The 21,173-nt window shown below is 41.7% G+C and overlaps 1 protein-coding gene across 13 annotated transcripts in view; it reads right to left on the bottom strand.

The window, feature by feature from the left end:
• Positions 1–21,173, bottom strand: part of PCDH15 (protocadherin related 15) — an 883,259-nt gene that overhangs the window by 523,674 nt on the left and 338,412 nt on the right. The window lies entirely within an intron of this gene.

Genomic DNA, 21,173 nt, shown 5'->3' with positions numbered 1-21,173 from the left:
CAAGAAGCAACACAAAATCCAGTAATATTTTGTTCTTTATGTTCAGTCTTTCTGCTTGGCTTTCTCTAGTCTAACAGAAGCAGAGGAATAGCAGATAGGAGTTACTGGAGACTCAAGATACAGCCCCCAAATCCCAAAGAGGTTTGTTCTAAAGAATTTGCTATTTCCAGTATTTCTTTTTTAACTCAAGCAAAGTGACTAGGTGTAAAAGCATACTCTGTCAAGGAAATTCATGCCAAATAATGCTCTCAGCATGGGAAAAAGGAAACGTCAATAATGATCTAAACAGAAAGCATGAACAGAAAGTATAAACAGCAATGGCACACACCTAAACAGCAAATCATTTCTATCACAGATTTTGTTCAGGACCAAAACCCTCAGAGAGAAATGCGTGAACATTGGAGAACGAAACTGGGCAAAGTTTGCTGACCAGGAAAAAAAGACAGCCAGCTCTCAAACACAGCGAATAGGGTTCATAGGTACTCACTACGAGAAGACAAAATCCTACAGGGGAGGTGACTGATGAAGAGAGATCACAGCAGCAGCCTGTGGAGAGGCACCTGGTGGAGCAGGCTGTGCCCCTGCACCCATGGGTCCCACATGGAGCAGATCTCCACGCTGCAGCCCGTGGAGGAGCCCCCAGTGGAGCAGGTGGATGTGGCCTGGAGGAGGCTGCGGCCCATGGAGAGCCCCCGCAGGAGCAGGACCCGGGCCAGAGCTGCTGCCCATGGAGAGGAACCCATGCAGGAGCAGGAGGGCTGGGGGGGAGCTGCCACTCGTGGGGGACCTGTGCTGGAGCAGTTTGCTCCTGAGGGATGGATAGACCCAGTGGGACGGAGCCGTGTGGGAGCAGTGCTTGAAGAGCTGCTGCCTGTGGGCAGCCCCCGCAGGATCATCTGAAGAGGGGGAGCAGGAAAGTGGTGTGGTATTCCTGAGCTACCCATCGATGTTACAAGCCCCAGCTACAGAGATTAGCGAACAGCAACAACTACACCCAACAGCTGGTATTTGGTATGTTTCCAGAAATGTTAATGATTTATGGATTCATTTACAGATAGCCAATTTTCACAGGAACTACTCACACACCATTTGCTGTCACTGGCCCGTGCCCACCTTGGGAGTACAAATAGTTTCCTCTGCTAAAGCTAATGCAAACCCAAGAAATAGCAGATGCTTTGGATACACTCTGCAAAACATCAGCTAGATTAAGTGTACAAGTATATTCCATCACAGAGTAGATGTACAAAAAACTTATTAGGGACTGAAAAAAAAAAAAATTAAGCAAGGTAGATGAGAGGCCCCCAGGGCAGCTCCAGGAAGGCTGCAGTGCCAGCGGACAGCATTCCTCCGCTAAACAGAACTGTAGACTGGACACACGGTTTAGGAAATAAGCAGCATTTTCTAAAAATCCCCCAAGAGAGAGAAGACCTGCATGGATTTGGGCACTTCACTTGAAAAGGTCTGAGACGAGCAGAGTCCCCAGCACGCTGCACCACCTAGGCCCCGTGACAGAGCACACCATGGATCACCATTTTATCAGCAACAGCATACCTTAAAGGAAATGCACAGGTCATCACGGCAGCTCATTGTACCTTGGAAACTAACCAAACACTGCTAATCATCAGAGCATCTATTTGACATTTACATTCTTTTTTTGTTAGACGTGCAAGGTATGTAAGGATTTGAGGGCATTAAATGTAAGTCAATGTTCTTGTTAGCTCATTCCTCCACAAAGTCAGAATAATAAAAAAAGTATGCAAGGGATGTTATCAGCATCAATATCTGGCTCACTGCCACAGTCTTTTATTTTAATAAACAAGTGGATTATTCAGAGTAGCCTATTTGGAGTCTTTGGAGCCTACGGATAACAAAGTGTGTAAGGTCCCCCAAGTAGTGCATCCACTGAGGGTGACGTGAAGGGTGGCCTATGCAAGCAACTCGCTGAGAAGTCCGGCCAGTGCCAGCAGATCTGTATTTCACCCTCCTGACTGCAGTGCTGAGGTGTCGGGGGCATTTCTCAAGGATCAGATGATGAAGACACTAGGCTCAACGTGTTTTTAATGAACCCCCAAAATAGAAGGACAATTCATAATGACTTTCATAAGAATCACTGTGCTCATTACCACTGATGGTACATTTCCCACTGCCGTGTGTTTCCTGAAATTACTTCAATGTATTTCTCTTGGTTTCCAGTTGTTTCTCCCATTTCCTGATGTTATTACCTGTTGTTTCAATATGCATATTGCTAGTTTCTTCATATGAAAAGAAGGTTATGAAGTTTTCTACCAAAATTGTTCAATATCTTGCATGAGATGCAGATGGAGTCTTTATGTATTTTACCAATAATAAATGAAAAAAGAGAGCAAATGAGAAATAAAACTTCTTGCTGAGTGCCCAGTGCTTGTGTACATTCAACTGAAAATTACAGGTAGCTTTAGACCTCAAAACTTGTGTATCCAAAATATGAGATCTTGACTTTTTATTATTTTCACTTAAATACAGTTAGTACCATTATTAATTGTGAGCAACCTTAACATGATTAATTAGATGTAAAATGTTTACTGAGTAGGATTTGAAACAATAAATTTACTTCATTAATTTGTAGCAGATTTCCTTTTTGAATTATTATAATTCAAAGTATTTCTATTCATTAAGAGTGGAAAAAAAAAAAAAAGGACAACATACTGTGCCAAATGCAGGTTCTGGATCACTGAAGGTATTTCTTGATATAAACCATTTAGTTTCCTCTCTGTAGTTTCTCACATGTAAAATTAAGTAAAACATTCTTTTAAAACTTTAATTACTACTCTGATTTTAATACACATCCTTTCTGGTACTCCAAACACTTTTTGCCACTCACCCATCTTCTGCTAAGCATATTTGTGAGAAATTTTGAAACACTGATACTGTTTAACATGAAAAATAAAGGTGTACATTCATCTAGTGACTTGTTTCCTAATTCTAGCTTTTTCAGAGCTCTCCTTAACAAATAGTACGCTTGGGTGTTCATCATATTTCAGTAAAATATTTAATTTAAATAATTTTGCTGCAAGAGCCGTGCACAAACATAATTATCTTTGCATATTTGAAGGACAGACCTGGATATTAGGATGGTAAACAGTGGAGGAACACAGTATATCCATTCTACAGCAGAGTTGTAAGTGCACTAAAAAGCAAATTTCATAATTAATTCAACATTTTTACTATCATTAAAAGGATTTTTTTTTTTATCCTTTTGTTCACTGGACTATACAAGTCTAGGAGGTCCTGTAACCAGTTTCTTTTTCAAAGTATGTCCATCGTTGTGTGAATATTTCATAGGGAAGAGGATTGCAGAATCCTTGGACCTCTGAATATGAAAACCACTCTAGATTTCTTCCACTTATGGCAGGGAGAGTACTGTCCTTAAACCCCCAGAGATGTACTTCCAGAGTTGCACCATCTAGGTAATCAAATGAAAGGTCTCCATACACATTCATTGCAATGAATTGCAGTAGCCAAAGCCTTTGGATGAGATTCAAAAAACTATCTTTGAAAAGAATCCAGAAGAAGTAATCCCCTTTTCCCTGATTCAGTTGATTCAGTGTGAAACAGTTTTTTTTGTTTTGTTTTTTTGTTTTTATACCTCCTGTGACTTTTTCTCATTCAAAAATTTCCATGCAGCATGTCCCTGTACCGCCCTCCAAACACCCAAGCAAATAGAAATCTAAACTAAATCCGTACCTATTTTCAAACCACTGTGCTGTTCCCTATGCCGTGCTTGACTGAAAACCCTGTCACCTGTTCTTAGAGTACCATGGCTTTTGTTTTAGTGCTCTTGATCCTAAATGAAAGCTCTGCAAACAGCACTGGTAAAGTCAAGAAGGCATTGAATGCATAAGCTTTTTTAGGCATTTGGAACAAGAGCAGGCTACACATTTTTTCTGCAATAGCTTGAACTCAGATATTTTACTTATTTATTGCTTTCTGCACCACACAAGTTTATTCATGCAATTTTGATCACTTCACTCTGACTCCAGTTTCCCCCTATCATGCTAAAAACTGCCTTAACTAGAGACAATGCAGATATTGGATACCTTTCTCCTTGCATCAGGCTAACAAAGCTCTCCCATCTCATATTATGCACACATATACCCATTCCAGGCATGCTCCTTGAGAGTTGTTGTCCATATACCGCCATGAGAAATTGTGTATTTGGATATGATTTAACTCTACTGATGCTTCCTTTCATCTTTATCTTTGCTTTTGGTAGTGAAATACCTCTCTTATTTCCAACAGGACACGTTCCTCATCACTGTACAACACAGAGTGAGCTGTCACATGATAACATCAACACTTGATTCAACCTTTGTCACAGAATGAGGCATCAATACCACTGTAGGATCATTAGTTTGGATTTTTTATCCTCCTACTATGAAGGCCATCCTTCTTTGAAACTCAGCACAAGTGACATTTGACGAGGCTAAGGCTGGCAAATGTCTCTCTTTTGTGACTCTTTAAATGATCTATTAGTAAAACAAACAAACAAACAAAAACAAAACCAAAAAAAACTCTACAACAGAGAGGATCCTGAAACAAAGGCTCAATACAAAAATGGCTCAATACACACACCCCCATCTATGCAGTAACTTCCCAGTTACTGAACAAAATGAAAACAGTTACGCTCCAATCTTTCTAATAAGGATTGTGGGATCTACTCCCCCTGTAGCTTCTCAGAGCCTTAAGGAATGAAATTTTTTTTTTTTCCTTTTTAAACAAGTTTCTATTTATTTCCAACCTCAAGCTTAGAAACTCCTACTGTGAAACAGGGGGTACAAAAGCAGCGGGTTATGAAACACCAGCATGACAAAAAACTTTCAAGAGCTGCCTGGCTTCCTGATAAACTCTGTCTTGTGTAACCCAAATACTGGCATCTCCCCATAGTCACTCAGCTCTGCTGACCCAGAGAGCTCCTTCTGCTCTCAGCATCCCTCGTACAAGCTCTGCCACTTCCCACAGGTGATGGAGTCTGGGGCACGCATAAGCGGAGAGCAAAAGCTTACACTGGCTACAGCGGAATAATACAGAAAACAGCACTGTTTTGATTTTCACTAGTAATCATATATGGTAATCACTGGTGCCCATATTTAGTAAATATGTTCAATCTTCTGAAGAGGAAGGGCTGTCAAGGACAGGTTTTCCTTGCTACATTATGAGGCATGTGTATTGCTACATTGAATGCACCTTTCCAATCTGGAATCTCCTGATTTTCCGAAGAACACAAGGAAGAAATTAAAAGAATTAAACCTGATTTGGTATTAATCAAATTTTGGAAATCGATCATAAGGGTTTCTAAATGCTTTTCATTTGCAAGAGAGGCAGCAAATGGAACTAACTGTGCAGCGAACCCATGACACACAAACACCTAGCATGCCTACAAAATCTTGAGAACTTTCTCACTACAAAACAGCTAATTTAGAAACTTATTTACAGAATTAAGATAGAGAAGTAACAGTCCCACTAAATAATATCATGATCACAAACATTATAATATGCTTAACTTTCAAAGATAGCTATATCTAATTCTAAAGCCCCTGTTGTTGTTTTTTTTTGTTTGTTTGTTTGTTTGTTTGTTTTTTAAGTTCTCATACTTTTAGTGGTTTAGCTCTGCCATGTGGGATTTCAACACTGAACTGCTGGGCTGTAAAATTATGAAGCCTGAAGTGTGCTTTTAATGGCAGCTGCTCGTGTGAGTGATGCTGTGATCTAGAACATCAGCTCCGTTTTGTCACCTGAACAGAATAATGTTGCGGGAGCTCTTTCAGGCAGGGTCAATTTAACACCTGGTTCCAGCTCTGCTTCCAGATCATCAATAAAATCTAAATGGAAACCTGACAGTGCAGAAAGCCGTAATTGTACACGTATAGGGAAAATGTTTCATTTTGTGGCCTATTTGTCCTTAAAAAATACACTCATTAACATACAAAGAAAATCTGAATGACTATCACTGAATGTAGACAGGGAACTCATTAGGGAAAGCTAAATAATATAACTCTGAAAACTCCCCTTCAAGTTTTCAGACATCACTTACTAGTTTGTTCCCTCTGTATTTAACAGATATAAGCAATTAAACTTACAATGACCTCCTCTACACTGCTTATGAATACAAGTGTTTCTTCCAGTCATCAAAAACCATTCTGTGTAAGTAATTCAGTGTCCATTTACTCCTAGATGTGGCATTGTGACAGCTTATTTAAGGTAACACACATTACTTCCTGGAGCGTGTTTTTGTGGCAAGTCAAAATTACTTGATTTTGTATTTGTTTTGTAGTAATAGTAAGGAGTGTATCACTTGTCAAGTTGACATCACCTGCAGATCTATGGCTTTGTGCATATGCAGCAAGACAAACAAAACAGTTTTTTTGCTATGTCTGTCAATTATGGGTTTAAGGACTGCCACTGGACAACAGGGTTGGAAAGAAAGAATTGCCCTAAGAAAGGAAATGCAAAATGACTGGCATCAGCTACATAAAATGTGTACTCTTTCTCCCCCTGATGATTTTACAACATTTCCAATTCTACTCCCGAAGCTTGATACTGTAGGTAAACAAAGCTATAAAATATTAACTAAAGTCATTAGCGCACAAGAAAGAAAGTTACATATGGCAGGCCAACAAAGCAAATGGGACTGAAGTTTCACCTTTAAAATGCAACAGATGCTGTGTGCTGCTGAAATAGATCCACAAGAAAATCTCACACAGGGAACCAGCTGGCAAAAAATTCCACGCTTGTCTTATTTTGTGTAAAAGTTTGCCTCAACCAGCAGATGAGAAATGTTCTGAAAGCTCTGTGTGCTCTGTTAATTGTTTACATGCAACTTAAGGAGCTTCAAGTGGATGCACCCAGCTGAACAAAGATACACAGAAACCAATGCTCAGTATTATCATTTAAAATGCTTCTCCCCATTTTAAATCAAACAAAATTAAGCCATGCAAATCATGTCAAAAGATCATCTTGCAGGAAGGCAGGCAGTGCAGGAGCGCAGTGCTGAGTCTTGATGCAATGACCCACATTAAGGCCAGGGAGCATGCAGTGGTCAATATTTTCACAGAGCAGATTTCACCCATCTACAACCAACATGACCTAGTGTTTCACAAAGTTATTTACAAAACAGTGTAACGATAAACCAATATAAGAATAAAAATAAACCAATGGGGCAGCCAGAGCTCCTTGGGGCATCCTGATGACCGAAACACTAAAACCAAGGATTTTTTTATCTGCTGAAGCAGTAGTGCTATCATGCCCAGCAAAGCCATCCGAAGGCCTGGCAGGAAGGTTATCAGAGTTTCCCACAGATTCAAAACACTGCTACTTGCCAGTAATGAAGAAGAAAAATATTAAGACAAGTAGGGCACTAGTAAAACGCCTCATTAAAGGCCTGATTCCTTAAAACTTATTTCCTGAAGATTCCCGGTGAGTGCTAGGTGGCAGCCATGTAAAAAAACAAGCATGTTTTTTTATTTCAAAATCCTTTTGTTGCCTACAGCTAAACCACTTCCCATGCCTTGGGACAGGTCGGTTGTGAGCAGCTCAACAACTCTGTACTTACGTGCTGGAAGTGAAAAATGAGGTATGTGAGTGTGCGTCTCGTTGAGATGATCAAGCTTTTCTTTAGCAAATTTACTGTGCAGGAGTACCAAGAAGCTCTAGAGAAAATGCCTCAGTACTTGACATTTTCTTTTGGAACACCTTGAACATTTCCAGTTGACCACATCCTTGTGGCTATAATGTGAAATCAACTGCTTAAAAAAAAAAAAAAAAAGGAAATAGAAGGGAAAACCCAGGTTTACAGTGAATGTACAAAACCACTACCTCCTCCAGCTCCATTTTGAATGGAAGCAGGTTTCAGGATGGGAAATATTTGGTTGTCATAGCTTTCACTTAAAAGTGAACTTTTCTATATCCCTATATGTGAAAACACATTGAAAAATAGGAAAGTATTCTGCCTAAAAATACAGGCCAGAACCTAGCTGATTCAAATGGGTTAACAGTGAAAGCTGAATTGTCCTTTGGATGTCTGCTTGAAATTTTCCTTTCACTCAGAATATTAAAAATGAAAGAAATGAAGCCAATTGTTCTTACACTGACAGGTAAGGACAATACAAGCTACCCACTTAATAATAAAGCGTGTGTGGCAACCTTTCCATCCCCTGATATTTTCTACTTTTTCTTGCACTGTAGCTCAATTCTTTCTTCCAGTCAGGCTTCTTTCTTGGATAAACATTTTTTGTTAGACATGACTGAAATAAACACACGAATAGAAAGAAATATCACACCACAGTCTCTGTATCCGAGGCTAAACACATGAACTTGTAAGCTCCAAGATGAAAACTACAGGTTTGAAGAATATTTCAGCTTTCCAAATACAAACATCCTAATAAATATACATGTATCTCAAAGAGAATCAAGCAAGAAGGATGGCTGTAACATGTCATTAGCTGACAAGAAACTAAAAGTTTCCAATGTAATTTTTGCAATCACTTCATTTTAAGCAGCTGGGATCTATTGTTGCAGAAGGAATTAAAAAAAAACCACAGAAATACTAACATTTTACAAGTGCTATTAAAATAGCTTTTTAGTAACATACTTCAACCATTTTTATTGGCTACATCCTTTAAAAAAATATTTCTCCAAACCGCACTCTAACTCTGAGGAAATAATTGTATAAAAGTACAGGGAAAAAAAGGAGTCATGAATATGGCATGACTAACTGTGTTTATCTGATTACACCTTGGAAGAATCCTGTTACTATTAACCTACTCAATTATTTTTAAACAACAGAAATTGTAAAAATGAAACAACCCATGGGCTTCAAATTAGTATCAGATTTTAGATTTTAGCACCAGAGTGGGTGCTCCTTAATTCAAGAACTGCACTGATTGATTGCAAATACATGAAGAATCAGAGTGACACCACCGATACAGTTGTTATTCAGAAAACTCTATTCAGGATCTCCCTTACGTCCCCGTATGTTGTACAAATACTCCTGCAAGGCAACTCTTCGGTTTCCTCTTTTGTCTACAGAATAATCAATACAAGATTCCTGGAGGGAAATACTGCAAAGCAAGGGCATACTTGTACGAAGCCTCATTAAAGCCAGATGTGTTAATAAAGGAGGTGTCTTATGAAGGAAAGGGAAAGAGTTATTATTGCTCCCCAACTATGAATGCAAAATTTAAGCCTCAGAGGGTAGGTAACACAAGAAATGACACAGACCCTTTGAATTTGACCTGTTAATGCCAGCATTTAAACCACCTTTCAGGTAATTTGTCTCTCTTCTTCCAAACGCAGAAGCACTCCCCAAATCCCACACATTTTCAACACAGCATTTAACACAGCGATGCTTTTAAACCAAGGTCTAAGGCCCACAGACACAGAGGACTGCAGAAGACCTTGCCCACCTGTGCCGGTCCCACTGAGTGATCATTAATTACCTTTCTGCATCTACACTATAAATAATATCAGCTAATAATGATGAATACCATGGTGCTGAGAGCTCCATCACCACGCAGCCCAAACTGGGCTATCCCCAACACATCCGTCCTCTCACTCAGAGAAAAGTAGGCTCACTAAGCAGGACACCTTCAACAAGAAGCCCGACTTTTACAGCCTGTAGGTAGCTTCTACCACACTGTTCTGTAGCACAAGTGCTGGTACATTTTTTTTCATTTTCTCCTTCAATTACAAGGTCCCTCTTCTGATCCTTTGGGGATGCAGCTCTGCTAGTACATTTTCATTTACTGAGCCCAGGTCAAGGACTGCCAAGACAAATGTGTTTTACAAGAAAGCATTACTCTATTTGCCACTGCTAAAAGGTCAAGCACTCAAGATATACACACAGTTAGCTTTTGGAAGGACCCCATTTTTTTCAACATCAATATTACTGCCTGACAATGCTGCCCCTCCACCAATTCCAAGACCCATGACAGAAAAAATCAGCAGAAATGGTATTTTCCCCTCACCTGTCCAAGTTTCAGCTCCAAATCAATGTCACTGGGTCGCCAACAATGCAGGACAGGACAGGCGTTAGTGATGGAGGTTGAGTCATCAGGACACGTCTCCCTCCTACCCAGTGCTAATTAACAAGATTGGGCTTGCCTCGTGTGCGTGCTGCTCCTGTCCCCTAAGAGTGCACGACCACAAACCTTACACTTGTACAGCTCTCACTTCTGCTGGCCACGAATTCAGAAAACAGAACTCTGCCAAATTAATTGTACAACACCAAGGCAGTGTGTCAAAACAAACAGACTAGCAAACAAAAACACAGACCCAATTAAAAACAAAGCAGAACACTTCAAAATCACATGGACCACATCCAAGCTGTGTGAAGAAAATGCCTATTAGGGACATGCAGAAAGTAGAAAATGGAGCTAATTTTACCTAAGTACTATCAAGGGCACTTGAGTTCAACTTTATTAACACAGTGTCTCAATGAACATACAATAATTTACTTACAGTCTACATTACTGTCAAAAGTCCTACTTATACCCTCTTTACCACAAACCTCTTGTAAGCTGTTTCCCTTTATCAAGAAGTTTATAATTGAACAGTAGAAAAGAGTACTGCAAGTTGAAAACTTTTTTTTTTTTTTTTTTTTTTTTACCATATTTATGTTATAACAACAGAATCACAGAATTTCCTAGGTTGGAAGAGACCTCAAGGTCATCGAGTCCAACCTCCAACCTAACGCTAACAGCCCTACACTAAACCATATCCCTAAGCTCTACATCTAAACGTCTTTTGAAGACTTCCAGGGATGGTGACTCCACCACTTCCCTGGGCAGCCTGTTCCAGTGCCTCACAACCCTTTCAGTAAAGAAGTTCTTCCTAACATCTAACCTAAAACTCCCCTGGCTCAACTTAAACCCATTCCCCCTCATCCTGTCACCAGGCACGTGGGAGAACAGGCCAACCCCCACCTCGCTACAGCCTCCCTTGAGGTATCTAAAAAGAGCGATAAGGTCACCCCTGAGCCTCCTCTTCTCCAGGCTGAACAAGCCCAGCTCCCTCAGCCGCTCCTCGTAGGACTTGTTCTCCAGGCCCCTCACCAGCTTCGTCGCCCTTCTCTGCACCCGCTCAAGCACCTCGATGTCCTTCTTGTAGCGAGGGGCCCAAAACTGAACACAGTACTCGAGGTGCGGCCTCACCAGAGCTGAGTACAGGGGGACGATCACCTCCCTAGCCCTGCTGGTCACGCTGTTCCTAATACAAGCCAGGATGCCGTTGGCCTTCTTGGCCACCTGAGCACACTGCTGGCTCATATTCAGCCGACTATCAACCATCACTCCCAGGTCCTTCTCTGCCTGGCAGCTTTCCAACCATTCCTCTCCCAGTCTGTAGCTCTGCTTGGGGTTATTGCGCCCCAGGTGCAGGACCCGGCACTTGGCCTTGTTAAACTTCATGCAGTTGACCTCAGCCCATCGGTGCAGCCTATCCAGATCCTCCTGCAGAGTTTTCCTACCCTTGAGCAGATCGACACACGCACCTAACTTGGTGTCATCTGCGAACTTACTGAGGGTGCACTCAATGCCCTCGTCCAGATCATCAATGAAGATATTAAAGAGGACCGGCCCCAGCACCGAGCCCTGGGGGACGCCACTAGTGACTGGCCTCCAACTGGACTTGGCTCCATTTACCACGACTCTTTGGGCCCGGCTATCCAGCCAGTTTCTAACCCAACGAAGCGTGCACCAGTCCAAGCCAAGAGCAGCCAGTTTCTTGAGGAGAATGCTGTGGGAAACAGTGTCAAAAGCCTTGCTGAAGTCAAGGTAGACCACATCCACAGCCTTTCCCTCATCCACCCTGCGCGTCACTCTGTCATAGAAGGAGATCAGGTTCGTCAGGCATGACCTGCCTTTCATAAAGCCATGCTGACTGGGCCTGATCGCCTGCTTCCCCTGCAAGTGCTGCATGATGACTCTCAGGAGGATCTGCTCCATGAGCTTTCCTGGCACTGAGGTCAAACTGACAGGCCTGTAGTTTCCCGGGTCTGCCCTCCGGCCCTTCTTGTAGATGGGCGTCACGTTTGCTAGCCGCCAGTCGATTGGGACCTCCCCTGATAGCCAGGACTGTTGATAAATGATGGACAGTGGCTTGGCCAGCTCCTCTGCCAGTTCCCTCAGTACCCTTGGGTGGATCCCATCCGGCCCCATCGACTTGTGCACATCTAAGTGCCGTAGCAGGTCACCAACCAGTTCTTCATGGATAGTGAGGGCCACATCCTGCTCCCCATCCCCTTCCACCAGCTCAGGGTACTGAGTATCCAGAGAACAACCGGTATTGCCGCTAAAGACTGAGGCAAAGAAGGCATTGAGCACCTCCGCCTTTTCCTCATCTCTTGTAACTAAGTTTCCCCCCGCATCCAGTAAAGGATGGAGATTCTCCTTAGTCCTCCTTTTTGTGTTGATGTATTTATAGAAACATTTTTTGTTATTTTTAACGGCAGTAGCCAGATTGAGCTCCAGATGAGCTTTGGCCTTCCTAATTTTGTCCCTGCACAGCCTCGCTACTTCTTTAAAGTCCTCCTTAGTGGCCTGCCCACTTTTCCAAAGCTTATAAACCCTCTTTTTCCTCCTAAGATCAAGCCACAATTCTCTGTTGAGCCAGGCTGGTCTTCTTCCCCGCCAGCTCGTCTTTGGGCACGTGGGTACAGACCGTTCCTGCGCCATGAAGACTTCCCTCTTGAAGAGCGCCCAGCCTTCCTGGACCCCTCTGCCCTTCAGAACCGCCTCCCAAGGGACTCCACCAACCAGTGTCCTGAGCAGTTCAAAGTCAGCCCTCCGAAAGTCCAATACAGCGGTTTTACTGGTCCCCTTCCTGGCCTCGCCAAGAATAGTGAACTCCACCATTGCGTGGTCACTCTGCCCGAGACAGCTCCCGACAATCACGTCCTCCACCAGTCCTTCTCTGTTTGTGAAGAGAAGGTCTAGCGGGGCACCTCCCCTGGTAGGCTCACTAACCAGCTGTGTCAGGAAGCTATCTTCCACGCTCTCCAGAAACCTCCTAGACTGCTTTCTCAGGGCTGTGTTGTGCTTCCAGGATATGTCAGGGAAGTTGAAGTCCCCCACTAGTACAAGAGCTGATGATTTTGCAACCTCTGTCAGCTGCCTGTAGAATTCCTCATCCGTCTCCTCATCCTGGTTCGGCGGTCTATAGCAGACCCCGACCAGGACACTAGCCTTGTTGTCCCTGCCGATCCTAACCCAAAGGGACTCGACCTTGTCATTCCCAACAGTGCATGAAAAAAAATACAGGACAGGAAAATCTGAAATCCCCAAGGACAATCAGCAAGGCTGGAAAAGGAAAATACAATGTTACAGGTCATAGCATTATCACTACTTATGGGAGTCAGTGCTGAACAAAGACCAGCTCTCACACCTCCGAGCAGCATTATTCCCCAAACGTGGCTGCGCAGCTACAAAGCCATGGCTACAAAGCCCTGCAATAGACCAGATCCTTTAAATTCATTAAAAACATGGTGACAAGATGCTGGGTAAGGATGCACCTCACAGGGTGAAAAATTAATATTAGAAATAATATATGCATTGTCTCTTGACATCGTCTGCAGTTCTGTCTTTCAAAGCTCATCAGAGATGTCAGAGCAAAAGATGCTTCAAACATCCTTGACTGCCTTCTGAAAAGTAATTAGGCTGATGTCTTGTGAGAGCAACATATTGTGAGATGATGCTAAATGTACAGCTCCACAATGGTGAGCAGTCTACAACGTCTTTCAGTTCTGTCCTGTTTAGTATGAATTATTTTCTGTGCCTTAAAGAAAAAACAAATGGTGTGGGCCTTCCCACTCATTAGCAAATTGGATTTCCATAAATACTTCTTAATTGTAAGCATTTCTGTATTCCCTTTGTGTTTCAGTATTCTGTCACAATTCAACTGCATTTGTCAATCCTACACACACAATAATACATACATAAAAACGTCTGATTATGTTTTAGGCAGTGCACAGCTCTGATGAAGCAGACACATTGCTAAAAGGTTATGCTGAGGGGGAGGAAAAAAGTCCACAAGCACAAACAAACAAAAACCACTAAAACAATAACGGCAAACCAACCTCAGAAAACGGGTCCTTACAAGTGAAAAAGGGCAAAAACCAGTATTCCTAGTTACTTGTTTCAACTACACAAAAGAGGAGAGATCACATGAAATCTTGGAGTCATAGGAAGCTCCAAATACCAAAATCATCAAAATTACATCAGTGCCAGGTGTTTTGCCTGTTCATTTTAGCTAACATATTCTCCTCAAAACGCGAGGAGTTGATGACCCTGATGGTGATATATGCAGGGCATACCAGGGAAGCACAATTTGCTTCTCTAATAAGGAGGGCTGGTAGAAAACAGAGGATTATGAAGGATTTTGCACAGACTGCAAGAACAAGTAGGATGTGGGAATTCAAGCCATGCACCCTCTGATAGCCTGAAATAAAACCCTCAGCCAGCTGCACTTTGTTTCCATAGAGAAAAACAGACTTGGAACTGTCACTTCAGGATGGACACACAGAAGGAAAAAGAGCTCCTGCTGAGGAAAAGCTCCTTTCCATTTCAGATCTAAATACTGCACCAGTCTCTTCCCCAAGGAGTGAGCCTTGGGATTCTCTGGGACCTCACAGCTAGGGGATGGCACGGATACTTCACAGCAGATCTGTTATCTTCCTTAGTAGAACAGGCAGGGCAAAAGAGGGTGAGCCACCTTTGAAACCACAAACACTTCATGGGGCTGAAGGGAGCAAATGCAGGTTGTTTCATCGGCATCAGTGAAAACTTGCTGCAAATCTGCATACCTTTCTTGTACGAAGAACAAAGGAGGGAAGCAATTTGAAGAGACAAGTATAAAAATATTTCTGAATTGCATGTGACATACTTCAAGGCTCAGTCAAATCTTTTTTCACTTCGGTATAAGAAACCATGGAGAAATTCTCATCACCTCAAAATGAAAAATTCAGTGTTATCATGTTCTTGATCATCTGTGACATTCTAAAAATGATGCCTGGTTGAGATCCCATCAAAAGTTGCTTTAGCCAAAATTCTCTCCGAAGTGCACCGTAACATTCAGTGGTGGTTTTCTGTACCTGAAAGCTTCGTTTTTGCCAAGCCAGCCATCTCCACAGACCAAAATGAATGTGCTGAGCAGAAGTACAGGAGGAAAGGCCATCACTCAGCACCTCCTTGGAGCTGGCTCTCACATGGCGCCGCTGTAAATCACGGCTCTTCAGCATGGCCTTTGCCACCTGGCTATGATTCTCCCCTGAGAAGAACTGGAACGGGGTCATATTTTCATGGAAATGGAAGTGCAATGGTATGCAAAGGCAAACAGAAACATTTCACAGTCACGCCTGAATGTGAAAGGCTAAAATTTACGCCACCTACTCATCTGACAGCGTTTGGATCATTTCTCCCCAAAGGCCGACTCCAAATAAACCAATCTGGTTACGATAGCTTGAAGTGTGAACGGTAAATTTTCTTTTATTGAATCTGTAATTCAACAAAACCATGATTTTTTACTGCACCCTTATTATTTCTGAAAGATTTTTCTTCCCAAAACAGTCACTTTTTGAAGGACAGGAAACATAAAACCTACAGTAAAAGATAGGCTTTCTCCAGGAAAAAAACAACAAGCACTGTGTTCTCTTAATGGTAGATAGACCTAAGAAAATCTAGAGAAACTTAAAAATGTTCAACCAGAAATAAATGGTATATAATAATGTGGTACCTCGGCAAGATACACATGCAAAGGTTATTACATAAGCACTTTTAAAGTGAAATACGTTACCCGATAGCAGCAAACATCCTTAACAGCATTGTGGTTCCAAAAAAAAAATGCCCAGCACATTGCAGTAACAGCCCCAGCTTACCAGGGTGTACTCGAGCCAGACAAACCAAACCATCCCATCTGTAAGCCCACAGTATCCTGCCCCGAAAGAAGAAGATGTATCAGGCTGCTGAAGAATGTAATGAAAAGGCTGTTAAGGAGAAAAGGAATTCGAAAGCAGAGGAGGAGTGCATATCTAAGGTTTCCGAGTATATATCTCAGACCTCATTCAAAGGAGGTCTCTACATTTTATCAGTGCTTTATAAGCAGTGCTTAACTTTCCTGGCAAAGAAAACCCTATCAGTCTGGTAGTAAATGCACTGCAGGCTTTGAAGTCTTTTTGGAAGTTTGTTCGAGTGATACCTTCAGGAATGAAAGGCAGCAGTAAAAGCTCAGCAGCTTTAAAAGAGCACTGTCGTTACGTTGCATGTGCAAGACCTCACGTGATGTATGAGGATTTACCCCCAAATCCTACCAACTTCAGCTGGTTTCAGTACTCACTGTAAGAAAAAGTACTCTGCTCCCTTCCAAAGTAGTAGTTCAGGTACAAATGCTGTGCTAAACTTGCAAAGATATTTACTAAAACACAACACTTTAAAGGTAATAGCTCAGCTATTGTAGCTGCTACTGCCTCTTACAGCTTTGATCCAACCACTCTCCAAAACAACAGCAGCACTGATACGCACCAGACCGCAGCAGCACAACTTCATGCTTCCACAGCCACAAGTGGCACGCTGAAAATTCAAGCACCAAACAAGCCACAATACACCATAGAAATCCCTCTGAATGTACACAGAAAGAAGACTTATGTACACAGACATAAGGAGCACACACTGTCTACTGAACTAAGCACCTGCTTGGAAATGCTCCATTAATAAAAAAGAATTTTAAACAAGGCACTACCACTATCCTCCAGCTAGCCGTGAACTGCTAGTGTCTTCAGCAAGCTACTGTGACACAACTGTTTCCCCATCTTTCTAAAGATTCCTGTGCAAACCAAGCTTTACATTTTGCTCTTCTAGGAAATGACTACAGGGCCCAAGAGGACCTGAAACCCTGCTACTACCCCTAATGGGCAGTCTTGGGTCCCAGAGAGCCAGGGGCTAAGTAGAGTACTTGCTGCTTTATGTGACCCGACCTCTGCTGCCTCCAAAACAACAGCAGGCAGCGCCTCAGTGAACGTCATTAAAAAAATAACTGAAACGAGTAACTTCAAAACAATGCTCCTTTTAAAATCTGCCTGGCTTCAGAAGAATTGCAGGCATTTCTGATAAAATGGTAAAGCTATTTTTTTACCTTCAGCAGTGTGAGTTTGCCCCAGTTCCCACTTGAAATCAGTTTTACAACTCCTGTAGACTTCAGCAAGAATGGAATTAGATCCTTACATATTTGCATGTCAAATCTCCTTTCTTGCAGTTACAGTGCTTTCATCCGTGACATCTGCAATTTAATGGTACATTTTCTATGAAAAAGCAATGCCATGTTTCTTTGAAAAGGCAGCAGCAACGCAGTAACATTGGTCAAAACAGATTAATACTAAGAAAAAAAGAACATGCTTGCAATAGTGAAACTCAACAAAGCTTCCACTGATACCAAGGAGAAGAGGTCACACAGGTGCTTCTTGCACAAATTCACATGTGGAACTAGACAGCATTTCCCAGTATTTCCACAGAACCAGTTTTGTTGTCAAAAACCTATCATTTTAATTCATGCATCTTGTGCAGGCAGCCCTCGAGGCATGAACAAAGGTGGATAAAAACAACAGATCAAATGAGAGCAGGGGGAGCAACGGGTCACCAGCACGGACCACGCGCAGAGTCACACCTGTTATCCATTCACTTCAAGGTGCTTAAGCTACAAAGAAAAAATGTGTATGTTGCCTGTTACATCTCTTAACAAAAATGAGTTTAAAAGCTGTGCTCATTCATTAAATACCTACACTTTCATTACTAGAAATCAAACCTTTGCATGGCTTCTGTTTAACTTACTTCTCCAGGCTCCGGCATTTAGGCCAACATCAAACTGAATTACTCTCATTCCTATCTCAAAATCCATCATCTTGCCTACAATTATATCTTGTAGGTTCATTTTCTTCACCCATTGAACAAGTGCAGCTGATTTGTCTGTTTGTTGTTGTTGTTTTTGTGTTTTTGTTTTTGTTGTGTTTTTTTCCAATTACCTACCCAACTAACCCCGATCTTCGTACTCATATCACAGGGGTATGTCACAGAACGTCTCCTGAAGCAATCCTTCTGTTCACTTGAATCCATATGAACCATTTTCACGATTAAAATAAAAGACATTTCTGGATCTAATATTGATTGTTTCATTATTTTCTATTTTTAACGCATGGTGTTTTGGGCAGAAAATATTTACGTTGGCTGTACAGCATAATTAATCTTCTAATATATCTGTATGTCAAAAGCCAATTAATTATTCAAGTGACAGCATTAATGTTTAGATTCTTTGTTAACCATGATTAACTTTTAGGCTTCTGATTTGAAAAGACGTCTAGGACCAATATAGGCTTAGTCACTGAAGCTATTTTCATCCTACTGTCTGAAGGTTGTGTTTTGAACCACTTCAGAGTAATAAATGATCATTACTATGCTGTTTATGAAGTTATAATATAAAGTGAAGAAATTTTTGCATTATTAGTGCTGACACCCAGTGTACTTTAAAAGCTTTCTCCCCCTCCATTATTAATATCACTCTTTATGTTTCTCTCTCACACCTTGCTGTATGGATGAGGGAGTCACATAGGCATTTAACACATCACTCTGGGTAATTCTCATTTCTCCACAATTTACAGCTTTGCAGTGAAACCTAAGACAAATGATCTATTTCAAGCTTGTTTTCTTTGACAAAATTCCTTCAAATTAAGCTGTACATGACGGGGAGGCAATTACCCAATTTTTATGTACCCACTGTCTGTTACCTAAACTACGCTACCTTTCCTCTACAGCTGTGGAAGTGAATTACACTGTTTAATATTTTCTTCCATTTCAGTCAATCCATGCCACTTTGTTTGCTCCACAATTACAATATTAAAAAGTCTCCATACACCGCATGAGCCAGCTGCAATAAATTATAATTACTATCGCAGACAGAGCAAGCTTCTATACCTGATCCACGTGTTTTGCATGACGCTGATAGCACAAAGCAGGTGGAAAGTTAGCTTATTCAGCTGGCAAGCATGCAAGCAGATGGCATGCAAGGCACAACAGGAGAAAAGGATCCTGCTCCAGTGGTACTGAACTCCAAGAGCCTCCAGATCTCCGACAGCTGGCACATGATGCCGCCGCTAGGAAAAACTTACAGAGGTCTTCCAAGACACTACTAACTCCCAAACAGCCTTGGGTAAAATAAACCGCTAGTATTTCACAGAAGCATCTCTGCTGAGTGCCTCCTCCAGTTCTCACGTTTGGTGTTGGGCAGTGAGACCGTGAGGCTCTTTGTGTTCAGGCTGGAACACCCCTGCGCATACAGAAACATGGTCTTGCGCAGCATAAATGAAAACGAGCACACATTATAAAAGCTCAGGGAAGTTTTGAGAACTGAAGGATGTGATAAACGAAGAAATGGTGTATTAGTGTTGAGAAAGAATGTCTTTACCAAAACATTCAGTTTTCTTCAGAAAATTAAAAGGATGGGTTAAAAACAAAAATAAAGAAGGGAAGGGAGGAATATTCACTGCCTGAACATGAAACCTTAAAATGATTTTGAGAATAACGTAAAATGTCCCATTAGATTCTCCGTTCTCTGGTACCTAGGCTCCCAGCCCATTGTTTTCAATTGGATTGTCTCAGAGTTCTTCAGCTGGCCAAACCTGTAACGTTCATACAGACTCTGACCTCTGGTAGCTCTCTAACTGTGGTGAAAACGTGTTCATTATTTATAAGGAATTAGAAAACATATACATCAAACCAACAGCGTGCATGGTTTGCTTTGTTTATTTCATTATGGCTTAAAATATTTTGTGCCACTACAGCTAATTAGCATGTTTTCTTAGCAGAGCTAATAGATGTTCAGAAAGCTTGTAAATCAGACTAGCTGTGTTTGTAAGCAACATTTCCCTATCAGACACTTTCTATTATTAGCACAGAAAATCTAACTGTTGAGATACCCAAACTACAGTTGCACGCACCCTCACTTGCATGTGACCATTCAGACAAAAAAAAAAAATACTGTCTCTGTTTCTTACAGGATTTATGCAGTCACTTAATACTCTGATCATCTGTTTTTTCCCAGATAACTACCAGAACATTTTCTTTATTTCACACAATTATTGTAATTTTGAGCTGTTCAATGAAGCTCACGAACAACTAAGCATTCATTGGTGGAAAGTCCACATATGAGTTCATTACAGGCATATATTATCCAAGTTAACCACTTGGCTACACCTAGATATATAGAAGAGCAGGCTCCCATATAGGACAAGCTCCCATAGCAGCCAGTAGAGCATCAGGACAGGACAGGCGAATTTTCTGTAAGACTGGACTGCAGACAAAGCAAAAGAAAAAAAAAAAAAAAAAGGAAAGAAAAAAGAAAGATGAAAGCAGAAGAAGAACAGCAGAACATCTTTTGATTTGAATTCCTCTGCAGGTACAGATATGGCAGAGAAAGCTACAAGATGCTGGAGGCAAAACGTGCCTCAACCCTCACCCAACAGATAGGAACACAGTGTGCCCAGATGTTGTCCATGAGTACCTCATGTCAGAGGACCAGGCATCTCCAGCCTCTCACAACTCTTAGCCTCAGAATTCATCCTCACCTTAAAATGTCTTCATTTCCCACAGAAATATAGTGAACCTTGACCAAACCTAATTCCAGCCCCCAGGAGCTGCCCCCATCCCAATGCCAACCCAAAATTTTCAAATCCAAAAGCCAGCCTCTGGGGAAGGTGCTCCAAACAGAGCTGCAGGCACAGGCACTGAGCACACATCTCTCCTCTGGAGTTGCCTGCCACTTCTCCCAACTCCCCCTCAACTAAATTTTGTATTTCAGTAACTTTCAAGACTGCTTAGAGAATTCCTGCTGGTGAAATACTATTATTTGGTGTTTTATGACAAATATGTAGCTATCCAGCAACTACTCTCCCATTTAGCATTTAGTCCACAACGTAATTACAGAAGGTCGGCTTCTCACTACAACTCTGATGACAACTTAATACTTAAGTTTCATTAATTCAATTATCCATACCCGCAATGGGTACTACCTAGGGAAAAAAAAAAACTAATGTATGAGGCCACACCTGGAAATGCCAGGTTATACCCATGCTCCCCATGTTTGACTGTGCATGAGTGTCCCTA

This window comes from Aythya ferina (assembly GCF_964211825.1).
Source record: "Aythya ferina genome assembly, chromosome: 7".
NCBI classification, from domain to species: Eukaryota; Metazoa; Chordata; class Aves; order Anseriformes; family Anatidae; genus Aythya; species Aythya ferina.
Note: the sequence above shows the minus strand (reverse complement) of the source record. Positions and strands in the feature narration are given on the sequence as shown.